Here is a 9,338-nt window from a genome sequence, read left to right on the forward strand (position 1 = left end):
AGTGATCTATTCAATTCAAATGTGCTCCTAGAGAGGCAAAAGCTGCTCATGATTTGACTTCTTGGTCTTTTAAAAACAAGTATCCAGGTTATTTTGTTCTTGGTTTTGCCCCTCTTGTTTTTTGTGATGTGTTAGCTCTTGAGCAAGGTAGAATTGGTTTCTTAGCTCTTGTTTCTAGCTCCTTTGTTAATAAAAAATTTTTATTAAAAAAAGAAGGTGTAATCCCAATTTTCCGGATATGATAAATCAAGAGGCAAAGTTGTTCGTGCATTGCAGCCCAATATAGATCTCTCAACAATGAGTAAACATCGCTCTTATTATTATTATTATTATTATTTGATAAGAAACCTCTTTCTCTTGGGAGGGAGGGAGGAGGTAATTCACGGTGGAGCTAGAATTTTTTGTCAAATTGTGGTACTTAATTATAAAGTAGTCAAGACAACCCTCCCCACACATACACACACACTCCCTTTGACAAAATGCATTTTACTTGTAATTGGGTAGATCTAAAATGAGTTTAGTATTTCAAGAAACATGTTGTTCAAGTCAAGTATTAAAGACATGAAGATTGATTCAAGAAAAAAGTGAAGAAAAACTGTTCATTATGTCTCGACAGATAGCTCAATAGATGCTTGCTATCGAAACTTAATGTGAAGTTCGATAGATAGCTCGATAGCAGCTAGATCTATCGAAAATTACGATTTCAGAATTTCTAGATCTGAAATCCGGTCCAAGATTTTGTATTTGTTTAGGGTTTATTTTCTCACAACTCTAAAAACCGCATTTTTTACTCGTTACGACTCAGGCCCTCATTCCCCAATGATGCTCGAACTCTAAGGTGCAAGGCCAGTTTAGAGCCCAATCAAATATCAAATTAACCTGAGGAGTGTTAAAATGGAAAATATAACCTTTTGAATAAGCAAAAATCTATTTTTGGAAATAAAAGACTAAAGTGGCCCTCGGCCCACATATGTGGGCAATAGCCTGCGTATGTGGGCCAAAGCATGCGTATGCAAGCATAATCTTGCATATATATTTTATGCATAATTTTAAATTACAAAAACTTGCAATTTAAACAATTTATTGATAACATAGCTATTAATTTTCAATTTCTAGAAATTTTGCAAACATGGAATATATAAGAAGAAGATGTAATCCAGTAATGGATTTATCAAGATTCACTTTCAATAAAAAAATATTAAGTAAGGTTATAGCCTAAAGCTGCAACCAATTTTATAACTAAACCTTGTCCTAAAAGTAAACCTTATGACCAAAATATCTCCAAGAAAAACCCAAAAAATTTAAATTTTTTTGCCAAACCCTTGGTAATAATCCAAGCAGTCTGCACACGAACTTTTGCCGCCATAGTAACTTGACTTTTGCTGCGAAACGACATCACTTACCTGAGGATAGCCTATTTATTGTCAATTTTCTTCAAACTCCATTGAAATGTTTTTGGACATGCAGGGACGGAACCAGAATTTGAACTTAGGAGGGCTAAAACATGAACCAAAAAATTTTCAAGTGACACGATTTATTTTTAAAAAAATCATAGTGGACAAAAAAATTGCACTTTATTACGTGAATATTTAAGTAACAAAGGAGGTAACATGAATAAAAAATTTTTTTTGAAATTTACCACATTGTATTCTAACCTTTTATATATATATATATATAAGAGGAATTAGTTTTCCAGATTTTGGGAATTTTCAAAGAATATGTTGAATTTATCATGTTGGCCAACATGATAATTTCATAATTCTGGATGCAAATCAAATCACACTAATAAAGCTTTTCAAAACTTTGTTTGAGGATATTAATATTAAGGGTGACAATGCGTATGCTACATCATCAACCACTTACATCAATTTTTTTTATTTATCACTGACCGTTTGTCATCTATGAGTTGTTGTGAATGTCACATTACTCAAAAAATTAGTTTATATTGAATCTATTGACACCCAAAGTTCAAACAAATTGGTTGCGTAGGGGAAGATAGTTCTTCAATTTGTCTTCTCAATGATAACTACCTCAATATAAATGTTAAACAGTGGCCGTGAATGCCGTAACCCTTGTAAGGGAATTTTTTGGAATGATATTGGTCATTTGGAGATTTTCTTGTCTTTTTCTAATTTGGTGATTTGAGGCTGCGTGTTGTTGTTGTTGTTGTTGTTGTGTTGTACACTTGTATTTGGATTGTGGAGGGGCCACGCCGCCACGGGCCCAAGAAAAGGGTCAGGTGATTACCAATTTTAAATTTGAAGAGGGGCAAACTATAACAAGTTTACACTCAAACTCTAAAATATGATTAATCCTATATACTATTTAAAATTTTCAAATAAATTGAGCCCCACCGGGGCGGCAGCCCCTTGGTGGGTTGTCTCTGTGGACATGTTCTTTTACTATTTGAAGTTATTTTTTTCTTCAATTATGTTGATTTAGCAATTGTGTTTAAAAGCTTTTGAGAGGATATTTTTGTCTTTTTATGCGTTGTTTCAAAAACCAGACTGGACTATTCAACCTGAAACCAATCTTGTAAAAACCGACAAAAAACCAATCAAGAACCAAGAATTATTCCCTTTTCAATTTTTTGACTTTTCCAGTTTTTATAATTTTGCATCTACTTTGCGGTCAAATGGTCATATAAAATTATTATTATTATTATTATTATTATTATTATATACTAGTTATAGGCCCGTGCGTTGCACGATTTTATGAAAAAACTTATAAAATAAATGTATAAATAATTATATATTTTAATAAATTCAATAAATATAAAAGAAAAAATTATCAAATGTAAATAATTATCTCACTAAAATAAGGGGTAAAATTTCTTTCTAAAACTAAATTAAATTGTTAATTCCCAATTGAATTTTAAATTGATAATTATTTAAAAAAGATGTATTAAACAATTGATAAATCTAAAATTAATATAATCTTGATAATATTATAAATTAAAATTAAAGTAGATAATTTAAGAATACACATGTAGAACATCTTGATAATTTGATGTAACATAAAAATCAAATAAGAAAATTGTTAAAATTAATCTATTAATTCTAACCATATTTAATCATTAATTCTAAGACCCTAACCCTAAGCATATAAATTAGATCAAAGCTAAGAAAATTAATTTAAACAAAAGACAACCAATACACAAAACCTAATCAATTTAATAAAAACAAAATACAAAAACAAAGAAGGAGCCTTTAGAAACTTGACAATGTTTTCGAATTTTTTGAATTCATTAATTAAAATCACATGAAGACAAAAAACCAATAATAACACTAAAGAAAATAAACAAAATGATAATAATAATAATAAAAGAAGAAAGAATGCATACTTGCATTGTCATGGGATTTAAGCATTCACATATTGAAATAAGTTTCATTCCAAAAAGGATATATAGGGTTATATATATTGGTAGAGTTCCATTTGAAATATAATTCATTTAAAATTTTATTGAAATTAAAGATATCTAATCAATGTGTTTGTTTTTATCTCATAAAAATTGGAATTAAAAAAAGGTCATATGAATGGAATGAAAAAAAAAAAAAAAAAGGTTATATATAAATATATTAAATGTCATCAACGTAAAAATTATCAAATTAATGGAGATATATACTGTTTTTTGGAATAGATAGAGATTATCAAATTATTGGAGATATATATTGTTTCTTGGGATAAATTTATATTAATCACCTCTTGAAGAATTTGGATTGTGCTTATCCCTTAATAATCAAGTTTTGTAGCTTGATATTCTGATAAAATAATATTAAATTAATAATATTAAAATTTTGAAAATTTAGATGATAAATATTATCTAAATTAAATTTTTTTATGTTAAATATTATCCTCTAATTTAAGAAATATATCCTAACAAATAAAAAAATAAAGCTAATTAGATGATAAATATTATCTAAATTTAATTTCTGTATGCTAAATATTATCCCTTAATTTAAGAAATATATCCTAACAAATAAAAAAAAATAATGTTAATCTAATTTTATTTAATGATAAGAATGAATTGGAGTCCTAGTAGTATACTATTCCTTTTTTATTCTTTGAAAATCTAATAATTTAATAAAATTTCTGCAATTTGATGAAGCCACGTGGCGCAATATTTTAATAACAAATAAAATGAAAAAATAATTAATTCAAAATTTAAGATTAAAAAATAAATTGTACTTGTACACTTAAAATAAATTTAATTTTTATTTCTTATTTTGATATTTAAATCATTTGTTTTAGTGTTGATTTCATTCAAATGGTTATAAGTTATATCAACCCTAAACCAGCATATGTATCCATATGTAACATTCTAAATTAATAATAAATAAAAATATAGTACTCTAACTTAATGTAACATTCTAACTTACTAATAAGTAAATATAACACCCTAACTTAAAGTAATGTTTGTGATTATATTGTGTTTTAGCCTTTAAGAACACATATATTATTATTTTATAATAAAAAAACACAAATATTAATATTACACATGAAAAAATAATGAATTCAATAATTGAAATGGTTGAAAACAAAATTAAGCCAAAACCTCAATTCATTAATGAAAAAATATCCAATTTTTTGAGCTTAAAAATAAAAATAAAAAGGAGTTAAGTAAAGATAGACTTACATAGAAATTTGGACGGATGGATTCTCTCGTATCCAATTTCATGTTTGACATCAAATTTTGCTTTTATTTAAAGAATATAGATTACATAGAACAAAGCACCAAACAAAAGCCATAACAAATTAAATCCATTATAAAATATTGATGTCAACAACAAATAATTATGTAATAAGAAATTAAAAAATACAAATATATTGCTTGCTATATTGACTTCTATAAAAAAAAAAAAAAAAAAAACAATAAAATGTGTGATCAAACATAGAATTTCAGCCTATCTATAAAACTTGTTGATAAAAATCATATTATATACAATCAAAATGCAACAAATACACAAAATCTATTCAATTCAATTTGATGAAAAAAAAAAAAAAAACACCTAATAAAATCTAAACAATGGCTCATAATCAAGATTAGAGGACGGGGCTTTTACCTTTTACTATTTTAAAGATACGTACAAAAAAAATGCAAATTTGATCCTTTTTTTTTCTTTTATGTGTTTTTTATCTCTCTTTTTTATTTAAATTCTATCTTTAGATAATTTTATTCTATTGATTTTAGGTTTTGTTGATAATATTTTAGATAGACACAACTGTTATAGTTGTAAATTAAATACTACTTTCTTTTATTACTTGATTTGTCATATTTATCCAAAAGAATGTATATATTTATTCTTAAAATCTAAAATTTATTAAAATTTCTTCAATTTGGTGAAGCCATATGGCACAACTACGGCGTTTAAGCCCAACTTTTATTATATATAATATGATATAATATATGGCTGAGTTTAAGTTACACCAGGTGTAACTTTAAGCAATATTACACCACCTAATATTTTTTAATCAAATGTGAATTTTGATAAATCCACCACTGAATTACATTATTTTTGCATATTCTCCATGCTTACAAAATTTAAAGATGATCAAAGATCAATAGCCATGTCACCAATCAATTGTTTAAATTCAAGTTTTTGTAGTTTAAAATAATGCATAAAAGATGAGCTTATGGATCAAATGGTAAATTACATCCAATTAACATGAAAATTGGTATGCATGTTAAAAACATAAAGAACATGTAATTCAATGATTAAATTTTCAAAATATGAATTTAATAACAAGTTATTGGGTGGTGTAACATTACTTTGAGTTACACCAGGTATAGACGTGGCAAAACGGGCAGGTCGGGTCAAGTTCAAGTCGGGTCAATCAGGTTTGCGGGTCAATCGGGTCATGGGTTGAGTCGAGTTGAGTTGACTTGTATTTTTCAAACATTTTTTTTTTTGAAATAGATGCAATTTGTCAATTGTTTATAAGTTCTTTAACTATGATTAGATTTTCATTGGTGATACTGTTACCAGTTACCACTAAACACTTGATACTCAAATTTGGTGCAACTCTTGTTCCAACTTTCTAGAAACTAATATTGGTATAATCTTCGATTTGTTTAAAGTAGGAAGAGAAAATGAAGGTGGCAAGTAAAGAATGACAAACTATAATGGAGTACATAACATATTAAGTAAAGAAGAATAAGTAAATATTTTATAAGAATTTCACCTCAATCTCAATCTACTCAACGTTGGTAGATGTGGCAAAACGAGTGGGTCGGGTCGAGTCAATCGGGTCTCGGGTACGGGTCAATTGGGTTGCAGGTCAAGCGGGTCGAGTCAGAAAATTCTGACCCGTTTTCCCATGTTTGGTCCAGGTATAACTTGAACCCAACCCATATATATATATATATATATGGAAACTTGGGAATCAAAACCTCTAGGTTTACAACATGCCCTTCAAGTCCATTAATTTGAATGGCAAAGTGCTAATTGATATAATTAGTCTAATTAAAATATTGATGGCAATTTTTAAAGTTCGGAATTCACATTACATGTTTGGAGATTAAAGAGTCAACATCTTACTAATGCACAAAAGTCATTTCTTTCAAACCAAACACAAACACAAGTTTCTCATAGTTAATTTTTGTCAAGTATCTTGGAACTTGCAACTTAGTGACATTGTCTAGTCTTTTTATAAATGGAGCTTGGGTTCAAATCATCAGACATTATTAAAAAACTAGTTTTGGTGGCACGTGCAAGGCATGTGCTGCCCCTTGAATCCTTGATTGCAAAAATTAAGATAACTTCTACCTAAAGAACTATGAAGCCATATACTCAAAAATATGTCATACAATGCTGATTTCATTCATATAAGAATTTTGATTACACATTGATGAGGTTTGAAAAATCAATGGGCTGAATGTTCTAGGCTTCAACGGCGGTTGGATGACCTGAAAAGGAAGAAATGACTATTGAAGGTGATTGGGGTAAACCAGCCAAGGACCCTCCAACGGTTAAGTTAGTTTTCTCTCTAGAACACAAGTGTAGTGAGTGAATAAAAAGTGAAAACATACCTTGGGCTGATGAAATTAGATTCCTTTTATAGAGCATTTTTAGTGGGTCTACTTGTTCAGCTCCACTACCATCATGGGAAATTTGTGGGATTAGTGGGGAGAATGGAGCAGATTTTGGAGAATCCTCCCCACGTTCCAAAATGATAGAATGTGGTTTGATTATTTGGTGTTTGTAGAAAATCCTTTGAAATTTACTAAGTGTCATTTGGTCATCCATGCCTTTTTGTGACATAAATGACTAGATTACCTTAGACAATCATAACGTTTGTGGATAGAGCCTATTCATTCCTAGTGGTACCATTTATTCAACTCCCTTTCTTATGAACTAGTCTGGACATGGTTTGGTCATGGACAACCATCATGGACGATTTGAACTTGATTTAGCCCACCATCAATTGCCCCCTTGTCCTTGTGTCATCCATACCACTATTATTATTATTATTATTATTATTATTATTATTACACGTGGAGATCTTGGGATCAGATGTTCTGGATATCATCACGTGGCTCAATCCTAATGGTTTGCACATCGCGTCATTTCATTCTTCAAGAAAATTTCCACATGGCGCTTCCTAGTTGGTCTGTGTCACTTTAGTGTCCCACCTTATTGCCTATAAATAGGCCAATACCTCTCCTACCCTCTCACTTTCTCATATTTTCTTCTCTAACATCAGTTGTCTTTCATACCTAGTCTAGGAATTCTCTTCCGTCCTTAGTCCTCTCCATTAAGAATTAGGTATCTTCTTCTCTTTGTTTGTAGGATTTCTTCTTTAGAATTTTTTACAAATGGATGAGATCGTAGTGTCCTCATTTATTGATAAGGATGAGAGAGGGATAGACGAGTATCATGATAAAAGTGATAATAATGGTAGTAGTAGTGAGAGTAGTGGTAGTGAGACTTACTCCACAGACGAGCAATACTCATCTGGAGTTCTTGGAGTTTCCCTAAAGGTCCTCTGGGAGGAGATGAGAAGAAGGGTGGCTTCTGGGTCATCTGTCGGCCCATCCACAAGTGTTCAACCATCCATTCCTTCCTCTAGTGAAGAGGTGGACATTATATATAGTTATGTTGTGGACATTTCGTCCGAAATAGATGAGAAGAGACTTTAAATGCTTAGAGATAAATACCAAATTCTTGACAAAATCAATCCTTATCTTACTGCTCCTGGTGAATGGTGTTGTATCCCAAATTCTCTTAGGGTTGGTATATACGAGGCTTACCTATTAGGAGGCCTTAGGTTGCCTTTGAACGCCTTTGCTAAAGAACTCTTTCATAAGTTGGGTATAGGGCCAAAACAGCTTAATCCCAATGGGTGGAGGACCATAGTGGCTATGCAAGTACTATGGAGAGAGGCTTTTGACGAGAACCGTCCTCTTACTGTGGACAAGTTCCTGTAGTTTTATAAGCCCTCTAAGATAAGCCAATCCGTTGGTTTCTACTAATTCTTAGCTAAGGGTTCTAACTATAGGTTAATTAGGTCCCTTACCTCACTTGATAGGAGGTGGAAGATAGAATTCTTCTTCATCTCTAGGTGTTGGGCTGGAAACCTTGTTGAGGTAGGTAGGGATACATCCCTCTTTGCACTAGTGAGATGGGTTGTCTACGTTCTCAGGGTATGTTGCTTACTTTTGTCTCGTCTTGAATATTTTGTTATCTTCATCTAACTCTTATTATTTTCTCTTTTTAGCGTTAGCTCGTCCCTCATTGAGCAAATTTTAATTGAACCGCGTCCAGCAAGCACTCTCCTTTTCTAACAGAACCTTCCATTCTTTAGTGACACTCCATCGTCTATTAGCTTGGAGACTTGGACCTGTTCCTACAAAGTTAACACTAGCTCATGAGCTTACTACTAGTAGCTAGTGCTTTTTAGGGAATTCAAATACTAGAAAACATAAAATGCTGCTAGAAAACATAAGTGTTGAAAGATAACATAGATAGACTATTAGTGGGAACCAGTAGTTTGTAGTTTTTAGGTCATCCATGCTAACCTCCTCAACGAGTCTTTACTGATAGTACTTCCTCGGATGCTCCACGTTCCATTAATGCTCCAGCTTTCGTTCATCCAAGGCTTCTAGGTAGTACAATCCCTGTCTTTTGTAGTTGACGACTTTGTATGGTTCTTCCCAATTAGGTCCTAACTTCCCATTAGCTAGATTCTTGGTCGTCAAGGACCCCTTTTTTAAGACAAGGTCTCCAATGTTAAACTATCTAGGCTTTACCATCGCATCGTGGTGCTTAGTCATCAAATTCTTGTAGTGTGCCACCCTCTGTTCTGCGTCCATCCTCACCTTGTCAATGAGATCGAGG

This window comes from Quercus suber, unplaced genomic scaffold (genome assembly GCF_002906115.3).
Source record: "Quercus suber isolate HL8 unplaced genomic scaffold, Cork oak 2.0 scaffold_208, whole genome shotgun sequence".
NCBI classification, from domain to species: domain Eukaryota; kingdom Viridiplantae; phylum Streptophyta; class Magnoliopsida; order Fagales; family Fagaceae; genus Quercus; species Quercus suber.